Source organism: Lithobates pipiens, unplaced genomic scaffold (assembly GCF_037356315.1).
Source record: "Lithobates pipiens isolate NorthernLeopardFrog02 unplaced genomic scaffold, aLitPip1_a1.2 Scaffold_19, whole genome shotgun sequence".
Classification (NCBI taxonomy): Eukaryota; Metazoa; Chordata; class Amphibia; order Anura; family Ranidae; genus Lithobates; species Lithobates pipiens.
In genome coordinates this window covers 317,713,126-317,736,413 of record NW_027507764.1, presented here as the reverse complement: position 1 = coordinate 317,736,413, position 23,288 = coordinate 317,713,126, and positions in this window count along the sequence as shown.

The following is a 23,288-nucleotide window of genomic DNA, read 5'->3' as shown; positions in this document are numbered from 1 at the left end:
CTAATACTGTCGCAAAATAGTAGTCTTGGATATTAACGTGTTCCACCCCCCAGCCCCCCCCCCCCCCAGCTCTTCTGTGTTTTATTAACCTGCTGAAGGCGCATCTGGCCTTTTTACCCTGCCATATATACACCTGTTCAATATGGGTTGCAAAGATCTAAAGTATGAGTTAGGTATTAGAATAGGTAGTGTTCTGAAAAGATAGAGCACCTGGGGCAATAACTGCATCTTAAAAGCCACGCGTCTGCCCAGCCATGAAAGTTCTGTTTTAGCTAGAGCTTATAGCTTACCCTCTAGTGATTTCAGCAAAGGAATATAATTGGCCGCCACAAGGTCTCCTGTCTAAGGGGTGAGTGTAATACCCAAGTATTTGATCCCTTCCTGTTTCCATATGTAGGGGCATTTTTGTTCTGGGCTTTGTTTAGTTTGTTCTGGATTTCCTAGATTTAGGATGTATGATTTATATTAGTTTACTTTATAATACGATATGCTATTGAAGGTATGTAGGGCTAGGTGTACTGTTGCTAAGGAAACTTCAACCTTAGTAAGCATCAGAATTATGTAATCCGCGAACAGACTTATTGTATGTTCCTTCTGACCTATTCGTACACCGTGTATATGTTGATGTGTTCTCAAATAAGTAGCAAGTGGTTCCATTAATAGATTGAAGATCAGGGGGGATAAAGGGCACCCCTGTCTTGTCCCGTTAGTAATCTGAAATGGTGTGGATATTGCTCCCGATATGAATACCTGAGCTGATGGGTTTGTGTATAAGGTCATAATAGCTGAGTATATTGCTCCTCTAAATCCAAATTTCTCCAGTACTTGAGAAAGAAATTGCCAATGCATTCTGTCAATCACCTTCTCTGCATCCAAAGCTAGGACCAGAGAAGGCATTTTGTATCTGTTAGCAGTGTGGATCACATTGACCAGACGTGTGGTGGCATCAGATGTTTGTCTCCCCTTGGTAAACCCAGACTAGTCAATATCTATTATTTCAGGGAGAATATTCATCAATCTGGTAGCCAGTAAATTTGCATAGATCTTGACATCATTATTCAATAATGAGATTGGCCTAAAGTTCTGTGGAGCATCTGGACTTTTACCTGGTTTAGGCAATGCAATTATAGTGGCTGTTAACATTACTGGGGGGAATGAGGAGGAGGCAACATCAGAACCAAATATATCCACCATGTGTGGGATTAAGATATTTTGAAAGGATTTGTAATATTCCCCTGAAAATCCATCCGGGCCTGAGGATTTGTTGAGTGGTATAGATTGTATAGTTTGAATTATTTCTGTGTCTGTTTTAAGGGCATTCAGTGTATGGAGATGTTCAGTGGTAAGCCTGGGCATATTTAGTGTCTGTAGGAATGTATCTATACTATCTGGAGTTGGTTGTTGTATAGAGGTGTCATCTTTGAGGTTGTACAGTGAGCCGTAGTAGCTACTGAAGGCATCCACTATATCTTGTGGGTGTTGGAGTTTAGTTTGCGTCTTGGGGTATATTACGTGTTGAATATGGGTTCTGTGCCTGTGCCCTCTCAATTGGTTAGCTAATAATTTCCCAGCTCTGTTACCACTCGTATAATATGTCAATTTCATTTTCCTGGAGGCTTTCTTGAAATCCTCCAGAAGTATTGATCTCAGCTCTGTGCGTAATAGTGTAAGTTGGTCTGTTAGTGTTTGGGTTCTTTGGGACATGTTTTGTTTTTCTAATGCACCTATCCATTTTATAATGTCCGTGGTTTGCTGTTGCCTCATTCTCTTAGCTCTGGCCCCTTGTTGTATTAGTATACTTCTGGAAAATGACTTATGGGCATTCCATAGTATAAATGGATTCAAGAGCAACCCCTGATTGGTTCTAAAAAATTCTTTCAACTGCTATTCAATATAATATTTGGTCGGACCATGGCGGAAAATCCGGGGTTGGCTCTCCAAACAAAAGTGTTCCTGTTAGCTGCTGAGTTCCCCACTTGGAGCTCCACTGGGACGTGATCCGACCAAAATTATGTCGTAAATTTTAGTAGATTTATACTCGAACAGCAGTTGTTTATCAATCAAAAATAAATCGATCCTACTGTAGGATCTATGACTGTGAGAAAAGAATGAATAATCTCTGTCGCTGGCGTTGAAGCATCTCCATGCATCATACAATGAGTATTTGTGCAGAAATGGTAGTGTGTTGAAGTCCCCACATATCAATAGTGCTCCTTGGAGTATCTAATGTATTTTCTTCATAGTTTTGTGCATAAATTTAGCTTGTCCAGTGTTAGGGGCATATATATTTGCCACTGTAAAGGTATTGGAGTTGATATCGCACACCACAATTATATATTGGCCCTGTGGGTCAATCTCAATCCTATGCAGTTGGAATGCAATGGCGTCCTTCACTGCTATCATCACTCCTTTCGTTTTCGTTTCTGCGTTTGCACAGAAGATATGGGGAAATTTGGGGTGGGTGCATTTTGGAGGCGCTGAATTTTGTAAGTGGGTCTCTTGTGTGCATAAGATGTCACAGTTCCTCTGCAGGGCATCCTTCCACAGGGACCTGCATTTGGCCGGGATGGTTAAGGCCTTTAAGGCCTTTAACATTAATAGTTAAAGATTGCACTGCCATAAATGTGACTTAGTAGAAGATGTGAGTTGTGTATAAAAGGTGCATCATTTACAGTTGTTGAGACCTGAAGTTGTGGATTAGTTGATGGTCCGCCATCCTGTTGTCCAGAAGGCATAGCCCCAGTCCTTGATGTAGTTCCGGTTCCACCTGAGAATGGATTAGTTCTCCTGACTGATAAGATAGGAAAAGAAAGTTTGTGCAATCTAAAATTCAACATTGTGGCTGAATGCCAACTCACAAAAAAAACAATAGAAAATGGTGGTAAAGTGTGACTCTCAGTCACTCAAGAGTTAACTTGGGGGTAAAAGTTGTAACAAATTTAACGGAGCAAACACACGACTTCCTGAGCAGGTTTAGCTGCCCAAGTCATGATTAACTGTGAGTGCGAGCGTTCTTGCGGTCTACAGTGCGCCATTCAGTATCCTGACTGATGTTGGGACTTCTTTGGCGTGAAGATGTTTGGGTTTCTGGGATGACCCCCCAAGAGCTTAGCAGAGCCATGCCGTTGGCTACAGAGTCCATTACATAATCCTTGCCTTCCCATGTAACAATCAGTTTGGTTGGGAAGCCCCATCTGTAACCAAGCTTATGGTTCCTTAGTGCTTTTGTTATGGTTGTCATGTTTCTGCGTTTTTGCAGCGTATATTGTGATAGATCTGCATAAAATTGCAGGTTAGCGTATGTTGATGGGATTGTGTCTTTTTGCCTGGTGGCTGACATGAGCCGTTCCTTTGTGTGGTAAAAGAGTAATCTTAAGATGACATCCCTTGGTATGTTGTCTGAAAGATAGCTAGGTTTAGGGAGTCTGTGGATTCTGTCTACCGTGAAATCTAAAGCCCATAGATCAGGCAGAATTGTGGTGAAGAGATGGACCCCATAGTCCCTTGCTGTTGGACAGTTTTTGGGATCTTCACATTATTTCTCCTAGACCTGTCCTCAATGTCCACCATTTTGGCTCAAAGTCCTTCTATCTCATCATCCTTGGTTTCATTTGTAGTGGTGGCATATTCCCCCATCCTATGTTCAATGTGAGTCACTTTATCAGATACAGACCGGAGCTCAGTGCTAAATTTATGCATAGATGGAACCATGTCTGAATGAAGCGACCCCCTTAGTGATACTAACATCTCCTTTAGCATTGTATCAATAACTGGCTGACCATTAGTGGGGAATGCATCAATGGAGTCTGGCAACTCTCTTGTGTCATCTCCTGAATCAGGGAGTGAGCTCATCTCAGTGTTATCATCTGCTGCATCCGGATTGAATCTCACCTTCTCTGGGCTCCTTGCGGATGGTGAAGCAGGGGAAGACCCCGAATCTTTAGGTGGGCTGCCTCTTTTCTGTGTCCTCGGCTGCTTGCTGTGGTGTGGAGCGGCGGATGCCGGTGTGGATGTGCGGCCAACGCCATCTTGCTTGGCCCCATAGGAGAAATACTCCATCAGGTGCATAGGCCGGTTCGCCTTGTTTTTCCTCCCTGGCATCTCCGCGATGTGTTCCCTGGGTGTTGGAGGACTGGACCGCTCTGATTGGGGCTCAATAGGAGACCTGGGCGAGGTGCTGTTAGCTGCGATGTTCCCGTTGGATCAGTAGCTCCTCCGCTAAACGTCCATCTTGGACTCCAGCTAGCTCCGCCCCCCACACTTTTTTTTATGTACCTATTTCTGAAGGCTTTTGACAAGTCTAATGGTCTAATGAGGCACTATTTACTCTGAGATAGAATAACATGTACTGTATATAATGATGTGTGAATGTAGCACTGTATAAGGCTGAGTTCAAACTGTCAGGAAATTGCAACTCTCTATGGAGCCAATTCACACATCACTGGAGCAGCTCCGGTGCAAATTGCACAGGAGTCCTGTGTGACTTCTGGTCCTTTTCAGGTCAGAATTCAGCCAAAAAATCCAACTGAAATTGGACCTGAAACGGCGAACAAAGAGACGCACTGGACCCCTGCTGTGAGCTGCTCTGTGCGGCAGTATGAACCCAGCCTAAGAGTGCTGCTTTCCATTAATGCCTTTCCCCATTTTTCAATCAAGTTTTTTCTTAGTTTATCCCTGCACTTTAACAACTTAACATGATTCTGAATTAAATTACCCTATAGAACTGTTTGCCATTTCTAGATTATATGGATCCTGTCCAAAAGGAACTGCTATTAATTATTTGTAAGTTAAAGATATCCAAATGTTTGCCTCTTCAGCAGCTAAAGATATATTTTTTGAATTTGCAGTGATAGTTTCTCACTTCTGCTCAAAACACAAAACAATTTATTGATTTTTTATGCTAAAATCTATTGATTTCTCTATTGATGTGCTACATTCCAGTAAAAACATTTTTCACTTTCTGTATGAATTCCCCTTTGTATTATGTTTCAGCTAAAAAGGATGCAAAATCTTACATAATATTTCCATTAATATTTTACCATAGTTATTCCTTTTTTTTACAGAGTCTATTTATTTATTTTTTTTTATAAAATTGTTATTGCTTTTACTGGAAATGACAAGCAGTCAAGAAACATAAACAGTAAATACACAAGGAACACGGAATAACGATACATGGTTCGTACTCAACAGCCATATGCCTAAAAAGCCTATATGTGTACATCAGAGTCTATGGGATCGATAACACAACCTAGCAAAAAGAAAAATACATGGTAGAGCAATACAGAGTCAACATAGGACTTAAGCTAAGAGACATTACGCTGTAGTTCAAGTCAGGGGGGCTCCTCCCCAAGTGCTTCCCTGGGTATTTTTAGCGGACCCAGAGAATTAGTAATATCCCTCTTTAGATACCATTCTGTGTATCTGAATGGCTGCATAATCCTGTGTATATCCTCTTTCGCAAAAACATGTTCCATAAATGTGCGCCATCTTGAAAAGAAACGTGAGGTTGATTTAAAACTTAGCAGAATAGTATCTAATCGTTCTAGGTAGAACAAAGTTTCCAGGGCTTTTTTCACAGCCTGTATTGAGGGTGGTGAGGGTTTGATCCATTGTGTCAGGATAGTTCTTCGTGCAACCAGTAGACATAAATGCGCCCATTGGGGTACAGCTGTATAGCTATCTGAGAGGTGGGGTTCAGCCAATGTGGTATATCCAAAGAGACATAGAAGTCGGTCCCTGGGCAGGTCCCGATTTGTCACAGCATTGATAAATCGTAGCACCAAGTTCCAAAAGGTCACAACGTGTGGGCATTCCCATAAACGATGGAGAAGCGTAGGACGCAGTTTTGAGCACCATGGACAACATTCCTGGTTAGGATCAGTTCGGTTGATACGAAAGGGGTAATACGCCCTATGAAGAATCTTGAATTGAGTTTCTCTCCATGTTTCGGAAACTGTAACCTTTCTAGTTTTAACATAACCCTCTAGCAATTTTCCCGGAAGATCTACATCCTCAAAAATGTCTGCCCACTTCCGGAAAGGTTGCAAGTGGTATTTGGCAGAGTGGTATTCAATAAGGAAGGTATAAATAGTAGAGATAGAATAGTCACCATTGTGTATGATCGTATCTATGAAGGATTTCTGGAACTGATTCGTGATATGTCTATGCCTGTCACCCAAGTAACTAAGGAGCTGGTGGTAGTGGAAGGAATGAGTTAACGGCAAGGAGAATTCTCTGGCTAGCATCGGGAATGGCTTGGGCTTGCCAGAGACATTTGAATAAACATCATACACCTTCGTGAGACCTTTAGATGCCCAGTAAGCAAATACACTATGCATTGTGGAAGGAGGGAACATGGGGTTTGATTGAATTGGCAAATATCGGGAAATATCAGACGGTAGCCCTATCAATTTACGCGACTCCCGCCACGCTATCACTGTATCTCTAATCAATAGATTAGATCGGAAATGAGTGGGTAATTTGTTTGGATTTGAATGAAGGATAGCCGATAGGGCAAACGGCGAGACCGCCGCAGCTTCTAATGAGTTATTGGAGTACCTAGAATTTCCTGAAAACCAATCTAGGCCTTGGCGAAGCAGACATGCTAGATTGTAAAATCGGATATTGGGTAGGCTCGCTCCTCCCTCCATCTTCGGGAGGCATAGTTTATTCATAGCAATCCTCGGTTTCTTCCCGGCCCATAAAAATTTCGTCAAAGCTGAGTGAATTAATCTAATATCCGAATGTTTAACTAAGAGAGGGATGGTTTGCATTGGGTACAGTAATCGGGCAAATGAAACCATTTTAAAAAGATGACATCTCCCGAAGAGCGAGATAGGAAGAGCCGTCCAAGCCTCTAGTTCGTGTACAATCTTCGATATCACCGGAGGGAAATTAAGGGAATAAATAGTTGAGGGTGTCCGGCCAATGCGTATCCCGAGGTACGTGATATAGTGTTTTGCTACGGCCAAGGGGGAGCTAGAGGTCCAGGTAGTGGCCAGGTTAGGTCGAAGGGATAGAATTTCGCTTTTGTCAAAATTAATGCACAGTCCAGAGTACGACCGAAACTTGTGGAACAAGTCTGCAAGGCGTCTAAAGTCTCCCGACGGATCCGTAGAGAACAACAAAATATCGTCCGCAAAAAAGGCCGAACGAAGCGTGTGGTCCCCTAACTTGATTCCACTAATCCCGTTAGGCGAATTAATCAATCTCGACAACGGCTCAACGGCTAAGTTGAACAATAAAGGAGACAGGGGACAACCCTGTCTTGTCCCCTTCGACAAGGGGATTGAGGCCGATATAAAGTCAGGGGTCACCAAGCGCGCCGTCGGGGATTCGTACATACGACGTAAAAATTGCAGGATCGGACCGGAAAACGCCAGCTTTTCCAATACTTGAAAAAGCCAAGACAGACTAATGTTGTTGAAGGCCTTTTCGGCGTCTAGCGACATAATAGCCACATCTTTGTCAGGGTGGGATTTGGCGTACTCTAGAACCGTCAGGACCTTACGGATGTTTAACGTTGCCGAGCGACCTTTAACGAACCCCGATTGAGCTGGGTGTAGACGGGAAGGGAGTAAAGACGCAAGACGAGTGGTGACAATTTTAGACAAAATTTTCACGTCTACGTTAATTAACGATATCGGTCGGTATGACCCTGGTAGAGTAGGATCTCTATCTTTTTTGCCGATAAGTCGTATGTATGCCTGAGTTCCCGTAGGTAGGTATGGGCCGCCCTCCCACATTGACTTAAAGACAGCTTGCAACGTGGCCGGGACAAAGTCCTTGGTCATTTTATAGAATTCGGCAGTGAGGCCGTCCGGACCCGGCGCTTTAGACGATGCCAATGATTTGATTGTGATCTGAATGTCCTCAATCGTAACGGGAGCATTGAGGGCATCCAGAGCTTCAGTGGTGAGTTCAGGTAATTGTAATTGACGCAGGAGGGTCGCTGCTCCCTCCGGATCCACCGAATCCGTCGAGTACAATCGAGTGTAATAATCCGTAAGGATTTTGTTAATTTCATCAGAGGACGTGTGTAGCACCCCCTCATCATCTTTCATGGACATACTACGCGTAGGTTTTCTAGTGCCGGCGCACATCCTGGCAAGTAGCTTACCTGCCTTGTTACCGAATTTGTGAAAATATAGAGTGGAGTACGACGTTTTGGCCGATTCCTGCTGTTGTGCCCACAGATCAAACTCCCCCTTGGCCTTCGTCCATAATTTAATATTGGCCTGCGAACGATTAAATACCAAACGTTCGTGAGCACACCGCAATTTCTCGCTCGCCGTCATATATTGGCGTTTGGCGTTACATTTAAATTGAGTGACATACGAAATGATTTTACCCCTTAAGAAGGCTTTGCCAGCCTCCCAGAACAAGTTTGGCTTGGAAATGTATTCCCTATTGTCAGAGACATATTCCGTCCATGCTAGCTCTAGAACCGAACGAAAATCTTCGTTGTCTGCTAAGTACGAGGGGAATCGCCACAGAGGCGGCAGGGCTCCCGCGCGAGTGTCTAGCAAATTAAGGGCTATTGGGCTGTGGTCCGAAATCCTAGGGTCGTAGATTTCAGGATCCCGGGTCAGTGGAAAAAGCACTTGGGTGACAAAAAAGTAATCTATGCGAGAAAACGAGTCGTGAGGAGGGGAATAAAACGTAAAGTCGCTACCCGTCGGATGAGCTATCCTCCACGGGTCTAGTAGTTGTAATTGGTCGACCGTTCTGGCTAAGAGCGTTGATGGGGTGAGAGGTCTGTCCCGAATCGACCCTATGTTTGCGGATCTGTTCGAACGGTCAAGGGTGGGGGACATCACCGCGTTAAAATCCCCTCCCAAAACGTGTAAAGCTTCTGGTACCATCGTCGTCCAGGTAGTCAAATCACGAAAGAAGGCAGAGTCAGGTGAGTTGGGGGCATAGACATTAGTAATAGCTATATCCGAATGGGCTAATTTGAGTGATATGGTGATCATGCGACCTAACTGATCCACTTGTACATTCTTAACTGTATAGGTTAGCTTTTTGTGTACCAGAATCACTACCCCGGCCTTACGGCCATCAGATGGAGACCCAAAAACCTCACCCACCCACAATCTACGGAGGCGTTGCATATCTTCGTTCGAGAGGTGTGTCTCTTGCAATAGAGCCACATCCGCTCGTAATCGTTTCAAATGTCTAAGGATCATCAAGCGTTTACATGGGGAGCGGAGCCCCTTAACATTCCACGACACGATCTTCAAGTGACTCCCCTCACCCGGCGAAGCCATAGTAGTAATAATTCAGATGTCAGCGCTAAGAGGTAGCGGGGAAATCTCCCCCATAAGCTCGATCCGCCAAATAGGGGAACACTCAAGGGCCGTGTCGTTGCTAGGCTTAAAGGCATAAAACATTCATAAAAACACGAAGTAAAAAACCACATGTAACGTAGAACATAACCTGTAGTGAATACAGAACAAAGTAATACCCATAAAGTATCTAAACCATCTATCATGTACTTCTCTTTTTCCCACATCCAACCGTACGTGGATACCGACCCTCCCGCCTCCCCCTCACTCTTAAGTATTGTCCAGGAGGGATCAAGAGCAGAGTATAGCACCTCACGTGGGGGACAGCATAGATGTTGCAGTGGGAATGGCCCAGGCCGAGGGCGCTGAAAGAGCCCGCTTCCGAACGAACAACCATTGTAGATACAGAGTATATAGCAGTGCCATATGGGATCAGAGTGGTGGGTTAAAAGAACATAACCTTCTCGTATACACTGTAGTTCAGCATTCAAAAGCAGGTTACCACCTCGGTGATACGTAGAGTAAAGGATTAGAAACAGAACTTAGGTTGAGCGACCACTTCATACTCGCCGTAAACCAGCAAGAGCCCAGAACCACAACACTAAGGAACTGTTAATATAACGTAAACTGTAGAAGTGTGGGCACATGAGAGAGAAAAAAAAACAAAAACAAGCAAACGTGTACTCTTCAGGCCAATTCCATCGTCAGTGTGGTGAACAGTATCGCGGTCGTCTTCACATCCGAAACGTCCGATTTCAGCGGCCGCGATTTACTTCACGATGCGAAAGCTGAGTGAGTCGGGTGCGCTTATACGGCGGCTTGCTAGGGCTGGAGCGCGGTCTGCGATCGCCAGGTTCAGGTCGGGACGGAGAGCCGACCGAAGCATCCGTATGGTCCATTTCCGTGGTGGCTTGGGCCAAGTATCTTGCTGCTGCGTCCGGTGACGTGAAAGATAGGCGTTCCCCCGAAGGCGCTTCCATTCGTAGAATAGCAGGGTAGGCTAAGGAGAACTTTACTTGTTGTTGGTGCAGCGTAGTACACACCGGAGCGAACGCCTTCCTGCGTTTCATGACCTCAACTGAATAGTCGGCAAATAGCAGAAGTTTAGCTCCATCAACGGTCAAGGTACGATTGCGCCGAAATGCTTGTAAAATCGCTGCCTTGTCAGCATAATTGAGATACCTCACAATGACATGCCTAGGCTTAGTGCGGGTATCCTCATATTGGCCGATGCGATGAGCACATTCGATCGTACAGGGTATGCGGAGACCCAATTGTTCTGGTATGATTTTAGCACAAATGTCAGCGAGGTGATTCGCGGTGACCGTTTCCGGAAGACCAATGATTCGTAGATTGTTCCTTCTGGAGCGATTCTCGAGGTCATCGATCTTATCCCACAGGTCTCTCGTCTCCGCCGTGAGGCGGGCGGGCGTCGCCGATTGCGCCGTAGTATCATCTTCCAGATAAGAGATCCGATCTTCCGTCTGGGTGATACGTTGCGCTTGTACTTGTAGCTCTATATGGAGCTGCTCCAGCCCTTTGTGTACGGCTGCATCCACCGTGGCTGTTAAAGTAGGGCCTAGAAGGGCTACAACTTCTTGGGCTATGCCCACCGGTTGGTGAGTTCCCTGCAGCTCTGCTGGGATCAAGGGCCCGACCTGATCCGCTGGAAGCGTGGTCGCCATCTTGGCCGCGCCGAGGGCCGCGTCTTCTGCCGAGGCTGGCGAAGAGGAGACAGCCCGGGCATATGACCGCTCCACGAAGCGGTCCATGAGTCTCCCGTGGGTGAGGCGGATTTTTGGGGAGCAACCCCGGAGTTGTAGCAGGACTAGAGGCAGCGATGTAGAGGGGTTCGGCGGGAGCTACGTCCACTCACAGCCTGCTCATGTGGCGCCGGAACCGGAAGTTCCACAGAGTCTATTTTAAAGTAAACCTCTCACAAATTCCAAATGAACAAATTGTGAAAAAAAACAGGGATTACCATAAGTTAATTATGAAAATCAGGACAATCAGCCGATCCAAAGTTAAATTTGCATACACATTTTCAGCCCTCACTGTAAAAATCAGACTTGCACCCATTTTTTACAGGGTTGTTGGAGAAGTAAGCTAGGGGTGGGGACTGTGTGTTCAGGGTGATGTGCGGTGTTAGCCACACATAGCGTTTTGCTTTTAGGCCAAAAAGTTCAATTGTGGTCTCATCTGAACAGAGCACCTTCTTCCACATGTTTGCTGTGTCCCCCGCGTGGCTTCTCGCAAACTGCAAATGGGATTTCTTATGGCTTTCTTTCAACAATGGCTTTCTTCTTCTCCACTCTTCCATAAAGGCCAGATTTATGGAGTGCCCTGTGGACAGATTCCCCCACCTGAGCTGTGGATCTCCGCAGCTCCTCCAGAGTTACCATGGGCCCCTTGGCTGCTTCTCTGGTTAATTTTCTCCTTACCCAGGCGGTCCGTTTGGGTAGATGGCCATGTCTTGGTAGGTTTGCAGTTGTGCCATATCCTTTCCATTTTCAGATGATGGATTGAACAGTGCTCCATGAGATGTTTAAAGCTTGGGATATTTTTTATAAACTAACCCTGCTTTAAACTTTCGTACAACTGTCCAGTGTGTTCCTTGTCCTTCATTATGCTGTTTGTTCACTAAGCTTCTGTAACAAATCCCTGAAGGCTACACAGAACAGCTGTATTTATACAGAGATTAAATTACACACAGGTGGACTATATTTAATAATTAGGTGATGTCTGAAGGTAATTGGTTCCACCAGATTTTGGTTAGGGGCATCAGAGTAAAGGGGGGTAAATACAAATGCACGCCACACTTTTCACAAATTTATTTGTAAAAAAAAATGTCACTTCACAATTATGTGCCACTTTGTGATGGTCTATCGCATAAAATCCAATAAAATACATTTAAGTTTTTGGTTGTAACATAACAAAAGTTTCAAGGGGTAGGAATACGTTTTCAAGGCACTGTAAATCCTGCTGTATCTGTTTTAACTAAACATTTTAACTTGCAGTTTTTGAAAAAACTCATTGTATCATTGTATTACAATAAATGTATAGCTAAATGCAAGGTGTTTAAACTTTATATAACATTATAACAACATATAACACCATGTTTCTCTATGCATAACAGGAACAGGTAAGCTAAGATTACACTGTGAAGTTCAGCTAAAAATAATATGTATGCATACATCATTAAGTAAGAGTAAACTAGAATTTATTCAGGAAATTGCAGAACTGGTTTCAACAGTGCTGTTTTCACAGGTTTGGGATTACACTGAGGAGTTAATTAAAAAAATAAAATAAATCTGTGTGAATGTCTCAGGCATTTACACATCCGCCATGTATTTTGCCTAACATATCTATTTCCTATGATCATTAACCACATCTAGTTGGCAAGATGTTTTTTTTTTCCTGAAATACCCCATCCAGAAAATGGCCAGTGGATGTAGCTGACACTAATAGAAATAAACATAGTAGAAAAATTATAGATAAAAAAATAAAGCAAGGTGATATGTTAACCACTTGACCTCCAGAAGATGATCAGACCATCACCAGACCATTTTTGTGATACAACAATGAATTACGTTAACTGAAAATTGTGTAGAAATTACCAACAATGTTGAAAAAAATATATCTATGTTTTACTTTTTGCTATAAAACACATTGAGTAAAAAAATGTAAAAAATCAAATGTCTTAAAAAATTTAGGTCAATATGTATTCTGCTACATGTTTTTGGTAAACAAAAATCCCAGTAAACGTATATTGATTTGTGTATGCAAACTTTATAGCGTATACAAACTATGGGTATATTTATGGATTTTTTTATACTAGTAATGGTGGCGATCAGTGACTTATATCAGGACTGCAATATTGCAAAGGACATTCTGACACTTTTGACACTTTGCTTGGAACCAGTGACACTATTACAGTGATCAGTGTTAAAAATATGCACTTTCACTGTACTAATGATTTAAACAAGAAAGACGCTGCTCCAGGTGAGCAGTCACGACAGTTCGGATACACTGGGTTCAAGCCACGGCTCATCAATGATGATCAATAGAAAGAAAAAAAACAGCTGCACACCACAGGAACATTCCAATAATTTTTTTTTTTTTTTTTAAATATCGGTTTATTAATTTTTCTAAGAAACATTACAAAGAAGATACATAAAAACAAAAGGAAGGGTGCAAAACAGGTTTACATTGTACCTGACATGGAAATATGCCACAGCCTCAAAATATAATGGATACTGCTTTTAAAATAGGAATAGTTCCAATCAAGTCTGCCAGCTGTCCCACAGTGCTATAACTAAGGTCTTACATCAAGGGTCATTTTTCCGGTATACTACCGCAGGTAAGTATAAGGAGTAGGGATGGGCGAACGGTTCGCCCGGCGGTCGTTTTGCGGCGAATTTCGGCTGTTCGCAGTCCGCCAAATCGGCTGACTACTGCCGCCGTTCGCCCAGTGGACTTCCGTGTTTACTGTGTAAAAGAACTTTGACCTATGATGACACATCCATCATGGGGTACAGGACAGCCAATTGAGACATTACAGCACATGGACACTTGGACATTCCCCCTAACTTATAAATAGACCCGATCCGGCGGCCATTTTACATTCTTTCTTCTGTCACTATAGGGAGAGGTTGCTGTGTGGAGCAGGGAGAGACTGCAGTGACACAAATCACTAGCTATTTGGTCCACAAAAGTTCTTTTCAGGACTGGTATAGGTGTTAGGTGTAGTTCAGGATATAGGTTTGAGGGACTGCTGTGCTACTGATTGTTGCAACAGCCTGTCTTTTGTCAGTGTAGAGAGAGGGACAGGACGCTGTGTGCTGCAGGGACAGTCAGCTTAATCAATAGCTGTTACTATTAGGTCCACAAAAGTGCTATTCAAGTTATTGTTCCAGCAGCCTGTGTTTTGTCAGTTTAAATAGGGACAGGCAGGAAGCTGTGTGTGAGGCAGTGAGGGACAGTCAGTTTAATCAGTAGCTGTTACTATTAGGTCCACAAAGGTTCTTTTCAGGACTGGTATGGTAATAGGCTTGCACACGTATAATATTCTTTCTTCCAAATATAGAAAGAATATTATACTTGACTGCTGCCCTTCTGCTGCAGTAGTCCTTTATCAGTATAGGGACAGAGGTACAGTCTGCTAATCATTCACAACCTACTTGTTCCACAAAGGTCCTTATAAGGACTGGTAAGGTATAGGGTACTACAGTACATAGGGTTGAGTGAGGTACAGTCTGCTATTCCTTAAGGATTGGTATAGGTCCACAATAAATAGGGTTGAGGTACACTACTGCTGACTGCTGCCCTTCTGCTGCAGTAGTCCTTTATCAGTATAGGGACTGAGGTACAGTCTGCTAATCATTCACAACCTACTTGTTCCACAAAGGTCCTTATAAGGACTGGTAAGGTATAGGGTACTACAGTACATAGGGTTGAGTGAGGTACAGTCTGCTATTCCTTAAGGACTGGCATAGGTCCACAATATATAGGGTTGAGGTGCACTACTGCTGACTGCTGCCCTATACTGCAGCAGTCCTTTATCAGTATAGGGACTGAGGTACAGTCTGCTAATCATTCACAACCTACTTGTTCCACAAAGGTCCTTATAAGGACTGGTAAGGTATAGGGTACAACAGTACATAGGGTTGAGTGAGGTACAGTCTGCTATTCCTTAAGGACCGGTATAGGTCCACAATATATAGTGTTGAGGTGCACTACTGCTGACTGCTGCCCTATACTGCAGCAGTCCTTTATCAGTATAGGGACTGAGAGTTTTGTCACAGGGTCATTTAAAAAATGACAGGCAGAGGAAGAGGCAGGCCCTTCCGCAGGGGTGGTAGGGGTAGGGCATGAGCAACAGGCTTGAGCCAAAGTGGGAAGTTGCAGAAGGTGCGTTCAATTACTTTAAAGGACGCACCAGACTTGGTTGAGTGGCTCACTCAGCCTTACTCTTCTGCACCCTCCTCATCCTCTCGATCTGCACCCTCTTCTTCAATCTCTGCTATGTGCACCCCCAAAGACACTACCACCAACAACACCACCACCACCACATACCTTCTGCTTGAGTCACAGGAATTATTTTCCGATCCATATCAAGACATTTCTGATGCGCAGCCACTCTTGGTATTCAGGAAGAGGAGGTAGCAACAACCGCCACTCAGCAGTCTGACGACAGTACCGAGATCAGCCCAAGGAGGAGGTTAGTCCCCGGGGTTGCTGCCTACTCCGAGATCTCTACTTATAGCGGTGGGGAAGGTGACGTCGATGATGACGTGTCTAGTGATGTCACATGGGTGCCCACAAGAGAGGAAGGGGAGGGGAGTTCAGAGGGAGATATGGACCAGCAGATAGGGAGGAGAAGCAGGAATAACTTACATTGCACAGGAGGGACAAAGCAGACTGCTAATGTATCAGGAGCGAGTCATCGACCAATGTACGGTCACATCTGGCGCTCCCATGATGCCGGCACATGGCTCCGCAGTGTGGGCTTTTTTTAACATGTCCGCTGCTGACAATAGCGTTGCCATCTGCAATCTTTGCAGTCAACGCATTAGTCGCGGTAAGCCCAAAACTCACCTAGGGACGACCGCTTAAGAAGGCACATGAGCAGCCATCACCGAGCCCAGTGGGAGCAACGGAACACGCAAAGCCACACTCCAGGCTCTCACCGTCCAGCCTCGTCTTCTACTTTTCCTTCTCCTCTCTCCTCACAATTGTCCTCCACTCCACCTTCCATCACGCCAAACTCACATTTTTCTGCAAAAAGGCAGGCTTCCATGGGCCTAATGTTCGAGCGTAAAAAAATGATGATGCCGGATAACCCTCTTGCCCAACGGTTGACGGCTGGCTTGTTAGAACTGATAGCCTGCCAACTACTGCCATATAAACTGGTGGACTCAGAGGCCTTTTGAAAATTTGTGGCCATTGGAACACCACAATGGAAGGTCCCAGGAAGGAAGTATTTCTCACAGAAGGGCATCCCAGAGCTATATGGCCATGTTCAGCGGCAAGTGAATGTATCTCTGGCACAGTGTCGGTGCCAAGATACATCTGACCACAGACACGTGGTCTAGCAAACACGGGAAGGGAAGGTATATCACTTTTACTGCCCACTGGGTGAACCTTCTGACGGCCGTCAAGCATGTAACCCGTGGCACCCGTGTAGATTTGGTTTTACCGCCACGGATTGCATGCAGGCCTGGCTCTTCTTCTCCTCCTACTCCATCCTCCTCCCTCTCCTCCTCGGCTGACTCCTCCTTTTCCGCTGCTAGCGTCTCTTCCGCTGCGCCGCCCAAGCTCCCCAGAACCTATTCGACATGCCAGGTGAGACGTTGCCATGCCGTGCTGCGTCTGTTGTGCCTGGAAGCCAAGAGCCACACTGGCCTGGCACTCCTTTCAGCTTTGCGTTCACAGGCAGATCAGTGGTTAACACCGCTCAATTTGACAGTTGGTAAAGTGGTGTGTGACAACAGTGCCAATCTGCTTAGCGCATTGGAACAGGTCAAAATGACGCACGTGCCATGCATGGCACACATCTTAAACTCGGTCGTGCAGCGATTCGTTGTCAAATACCCTGGGGTCCAGGACATCTTGCGACAGGCAAGGAAAATCTCGGCCCATTTCAGAAGATCTTACACGGCCATGGCTCGCCTTGCTGACTTTTTTTTTTATATAATAAATGTTTATTGAAAGAAAAACAGGGAATACAAACAACATGAAAATTTGAACTTAAACTATGCATTTTAGCATATATGCTGTGGGTACTTTCTAAAGCATTGAAAGCGTGTGACATCACGTATGAACCCAGAATTACACTATAAAACAAATTGTATACTCATATGCGTCAATACATTGTGGGAATATAATTATGTTTACGTTCAAGATGGGTAAAGTGCATATTGTTCCCTGAAGAATTTTGGAAAAGAAGGAAGAAAAAGAAGAAGTAGGGGGTAAGAAGGAAAAGGAGGGGGAGGCTGGCACGCATGGTGCACAGTAAAGTATATGTCACAGTACATTATAGACTCATGAGGAATGAGTCAAACAATAACCTCAGGGGATCAACCTTAAGATATAGATAACGTATTCATCAGACGCGGTTTGCGTCTCAGTGGGGTTGTACAATTATCTCCTTATAAGTTGTGGTGTCCTTGAATTCAGTCCACGGAGTCCAAGTTAGGGTGTGTCGTTGAAAAGTGTCCTTGTTGCGGTGAGTGATATCTTCCATGAGATGAACCTCTGAAATTTTTTGAAACCACTTTTTTATGGTTGGAGTCTCTGGCTGACCCCAGAGGGTAGGTATGAGTGCTTTGGGCGTGTTGAGCAGGTGAGGGACTATAGAGCGTTTATATCTTCCGACTGGTTCCTCGGTAGCATGGAAGAGGGTGGTCCATGGGTCTGAAGGGAGAGTAACATTGGATATTTGTTGTATAATTCGGATAATGCCAGACCAGAAGGGGCGGATAAGTGAGCACGATCACCATATGTGAGCGTGTGTTGCTTTGTTCCCACAATTCCTACAACACAGCGGGGAATTGGCGGGGAACATCTGATGGAGCTTTGATGGAGTATAGTGCCACCTGGTTAGCAATTTGTAATTGACCTCAGCCATCTTTGATGCAATTGAAGAGATATGAGTCAGCTGTAGGACTTTATCCTTTTGACTGTGTGAGAGGCAGGATTCCAGGTCTGCCCCCACTTGGCGAGAAAGAGAGGGTGAGTATCTCCCTGGAGTTTGATGAGTGTTTTGTAGAACACTGAGACGCTGTGTTCAGGCGGAGATGTTGGATTGAATACTTCCTCGATACTGTTTAGGTCCTGTATCCCCCTCAGCGGCTGAGGCAAAGTTCTAAGAAAACCTTGCAATTGATTATATCTCCATTTGTCTAGGAACGTAAGTGGCTTGGGGGCAAGATTTTCCTTTAGGGGCTTGAGAGCATTTGCTCGGAGAACATGATGTAAAAGGAGGGGTCTTTCTGGCGACCATGTCTTGAATCCAGGGTCTAATAGACCAGGTAAGAAATAGTTGTGGTCAAGAAGCGGTAGCAGAGGAGAGGAATATGTCCACGAGAATTTCTTATGCAAAGCATCCCATGCGTCTAGGGTGGAAGTGGTTAGTGAGGAGGTAGTTGGGGCGAGGTACCTGTGTGAGCGCGGCAGCCAAGGTGTAACTGCAAGATCTGCTTTACTAAGGGCATGTTCAAGACTCACCCAGAGTTTGGAGTTGGCAGCATATTTCCATTCGGAAATTCTAGACAGAATCACAGCATTATAATAAGCCTTAAAATTTGGCAGGGCCAGTCCCCCAGAGTCCTTGGAGCGAAAGAGTACGTCTCTAGATACTCTGGTATGGCTGTTCCTCAAAATGAAGCATGAGACCATGGCCTGTAATAGAGAGAAGAACCCTATAGGCACACCCAATGGGATCATTTGAAAGAAAAAGAGGACTCTAGGAAGAATGTTCATTTTAACCACACTCACTTTACCCAGCCAGGAGTGTGTCAGTGTGCTCCACCTTTGTAGGTCCTTTCTAATATTATTCAATAATGGGATATAGTTATGTTTAAAGAGTGATTGGATATTAGATGTGAGATTTATTCCCAAATATTTCATGCTTCGTTGAACCCATCTAAAGGGAAAGAGGGGTTTTAAACTTCCCACCTCCCCGTCAGGCAGATTAATATTTAAGATTTCAGACTTAGAAAGGTTAATTTTAAAGTTGGACAGTGTCTGGAAAGTGGAGAACGCCGACATTAAGTTAGGGAGTGAGATACAGGGTTGCTGGATAAAAAATAAAATATTGTCCGCGTACGCCGCTAACTTATGAGTTTTATTGCCTACTCGAATCCCATGTATGTTTATGTTACGTCTTATGGTTGCCAGAAAGGGTTCCAGGGTAAGAGCGAATAAGAGGGGGGAAAGGGGGCAGCCCTGTCTGGTCCCATTAAATAATTGGAATGAGTCACTCAGAGTGCCGTTTATGCGAATTTGTGCCATGGGATTGGAATAAAGGGAAGTAATACGATAATACATTTTAGGTCCTAGTCCGAAGTGGCGTAGGGTCAGTTTTAAGTAGTCCCAGTCCACCCTGTCAAACGTTTTTTCTGCATCTGTGGATACAAGTAGGGTGGACTGGGAAGACCTTTGTGCGTATTGTATAAGAGATATCACCCGGAGAGAGTTACCCTTGGCTTCTCTGTGTGGCATAAAGCCCGTCTGGTCTGTTGAGACCCAACTGGGTATAAGGGGAAGCAGTCTGTTAGCCAAATTTAATAGGGAAATTGGCCTGTAGCTATTGCACTGGGTAGGGTCCTTGCCCGCTTTGGGGATGACTGAAATGTGGGCTGTAAGGGATTCTGGGCGTAGTCCCGAGGTCTGTGAGATTGAGTTGGCATAAGCCGTAAGGCAGGAGAACGTCACTAAATGTTTTGTAGTAAAAGATAGTATAACCGTCCGGACCAGGGGCTTTTCCCGTCAGTGTAGACTTCAGAGCTACCTGAAATTCCTCAACTGAAAGTTCAGATTCAAGTTCCCTGAGAGTTGTGTTTGAAAGTTTGGGCAAGTTAGCTTCTTTTAGGTATGAGAGCATGCGGCTACGTCTCTCCTTTACAGTCAGAGACGGGGAGTCACACTTCACTTTATACAAGTCTGCATAGTATTCCCTGAATGCTTTAGCAATGTGAGGGGTCGCGGATTGTAATAGTGGGAGGTGATGGTGGTCCAAGAAGATGTTATCTATGCGGGAGTAGGACTGATGGGTCTTCGAGAAGTGGGAGAAGTCTTTTTCTTTTGGGTGTAGGATACGCCATGCGTCTATCAACTGCCGGTCTATGAGTCTCTTTTTAACAAAGGAAAGGCGCTTAAAGGAAATGTTAGAGCGACCATGGGATGTGTCCAAGACAGGATCTAGAGGCATATTTATATCCCCTGCCAGTACAATTAAACCCTCAGCGAAGCGCGATAAGTCAGTAAGGATTTGAGAAAAGAAGGTAGGTTGATTGTGGTTCGGGCAGTATACGTTTGCTAATATACATTGGGTGTTACCTAGAAAGCCCTTTAAAAAGAGAAAGCGACCATGGTCATCCGCTTGCATACCTGAAAGACGAAAGGGTACATTACCACTGAAACTGATTCGTATCTGAGATATAATATCACTGGGGGAAATAAGGCGAGGTCAGTTTGACCTGCGTAGTATGAATTAAATGCGTTTCTTGGAGAAATACAATGGAGGAAGCAAGAGCCCGTAATTCCCGAGTAACCTGATGTCGTTTAGCCGCTACATTTAGACCCCTAACACTATAGGAGGTAATTTTAAGTGTGGCCATTATTGCAGTGGATCGTGACCCTTAAGGTTACCTAGCCATGCATGCCAACCTTGAGGGGGGGAGTAAGGGGGAGGAGAAACGGATAGGTGTAGAGAAGATATAAAAGACATAAGTACAGAAACAACAAAAACGTCCAACCGGACACATGTGGGAAAACGTAACATTTCACACAGATTTCTGCGGTGTTCCCTGTGGGGGGGGGGGGGGAGAACGGGCGGCCATCCAGACCTCCAACAGGAGGACGGACAAGAAAACTCGAGGGCAACCCGTATTCCTCAACCCCAAGAGGAGAAGTTGGGGGGGGGGGGGGCGTGCCACGTAAGAGGCACATAGGAGCATTATGCTCCACCAGCATTCAGCTATGCATCAGATAGTGTGCGGGAGAAAACCTTATGCTCCAACCTTAAACAATAAACCTAAATGGAATAAATATTAATTTACGGCTTAGTCACATCATATTTAACTAAACAATTAAACAATTTGCAGGCTTACGCATCCATCTATAGATCAGGCCCGAAGAGGGGTCGTCTATTAGGACTCCTAATGTACACCCATATGACAGTCCGTTCAGGGTTTTACAGGTGCTTAAAAGTAAAGATGCCCAGTCAATGGGTTTGCTGCACTGTGAACCAGTCTTCTGGACTCGGTGGAACCTGCAAAAAGAGAAGAAAAATAACCGGAAAAAAGAAAAAACTGTATTTGGGCATGGTCACCCATAGCTCATCTATGTTGTTGTGTAGGGCCTGGCGCAGAGGAGTGCTTTTTTATTTTAGGAAAGGGACTGCTGCCATTGGGAGTCCTGAATATGAGGGAGCTTAGGAACCGGGTCGTGCCAACCCGGGAGTTCCACCGGCGGCAGATTAAGGTCTTTCAGAAATTGTGTCAGTTCCTCAGGAAACCGGAGGGCATTTTTGGTGGCGATGAGACACGCCGGGAAACCCCACCTATAGGTGATCCCATTGGAGCGTAGACGTTCCAAAAGTGGCTTAAGGACTCGGCGGCGGTCTAAGGTTTCTTTGGACAAGTCAGAGAAAATGTTGAGGATCGCATCGTCAAAGTCTATGTTGGGGGCATCCCTTAACTTGACCATGATGGCATTCTTGTCCGTGAAGTAATGCAGATGGCATATTACATCCCTGGGTTGTTCGTTATTAGTGTTGCGAGGCCTGAGAGCACGGTGGACATGGTCGAAGCGCAGCGGTTCGGTGAGCGGCTTTCCCAGTACTGTATTAAGTATTCCACGGATCGACAGTTCCAGATCGTTATCGCCGGTCGCTTCGGGCAGACCTTTAATGCGCAAGTTGTTCCTATGATTCCTATTCTCGAGGTCCTCGAGCTTATACAAGAAGGCACGGTGGGCAAGGGCCAGATCTGTGACAGACTCGTGTAGTTCTCGTATGGCTGTTGCATGGGAGTCTTGCCTCTGTTCTGTTTCCTCCACCCTGTCTAGGATGTGCACCATATCTGTCCTCACCCCTGTGATCTCCTTTTTTATTGACTTCTCAAGGCCATGGAACATCCCGTCTAGTTCTTTTTTGAGGCCACCTAGCAGCGATGACATTTCTGAGCCTGATGGGGACCCGGGATCCTCCATGAGGTCCAAGCAGCAAGATGAAGCAGGTGAACTGTCTCTCACGGAGGCAGCAAGTGAAGAGGGAGATGTGCTGCGTTTCGTGGACCTGGCTTGACCGCTACCTGCGCCGGATCCGGTTCTACTGGCAGCCAAGAAACGTTGTATGGAGCCGGTGGCGGCTTGATTAGTCGCCGTACCCTTAGATTTCTTGGCCAATGCAGAGCGGGTTGTGGGTGTCTTTGCTGGCATAGTCGGAGCTTCGAAGCTGAATGCCGGATGGAGCACCTCTCAGTTACATTCACTTTACAGCATGTGTACGGTGCACGGTGGAAGTTACTACATGTCAGGACAATTGCAGTTGAATCAATAATAAATAGGCTGTATCTGCTTTAGGAGGCCGGGACGGCCGTGGAGCGCCCCCGCTGGCAGCGGCCTCAGGAAATACCGGGGTCTTCAGGCCTAGGCCTAGCTAAGCAGCACCAGGCCGGAGCCGGCCGCGACCACCCCGGGAGGTGCGCAAGCCCTATAGCTGCCCTCGGAGTGTCCCAGAAGAAGGGGTGAACGGCCGGAGGGGACAGGTGCTAGACCCTTACCTTCCCGAGCGGCGTGACTCTGCGATTACCGGGTGGCCTCTGGGAGGCAAGATGGCAGCTGCAAGTAGAGACCCTCGGGCATCTGTAAGTAAAAATTCCCCAAAATATCCGCCTAGGGAGATGCAGGAAGGTGATCCAGTTCTGGGAATGTGCACTTTATGTGATGATTGTTGCTGCTGAGGTGCGGATGGCGGTGGATTGCTCCGGGGGCACAGCAAAATTAAACAGATGTAGGCTGCATCTTTCAGTGTGACAGGGCTTTGGATGGGGGCCAGGCAGCTGGCAGAGGAAGATCCACACCTCCGATGGAGGGCCAGAGCGGCTGTGGGGAGCGCCAGTGGGGCCGCGGCCCCAGGAAACACTGGGGATGACTAGGCCTCACTAGGCCGCACCGGGCCGGTCCCGGCCGCGGCCTCCACGGATGTCCCTAAACTCAACACCACCTCCGGAGTGCTACAGAGAGGTGGATGAGTGGCCAGAAGGGGGTGGATGG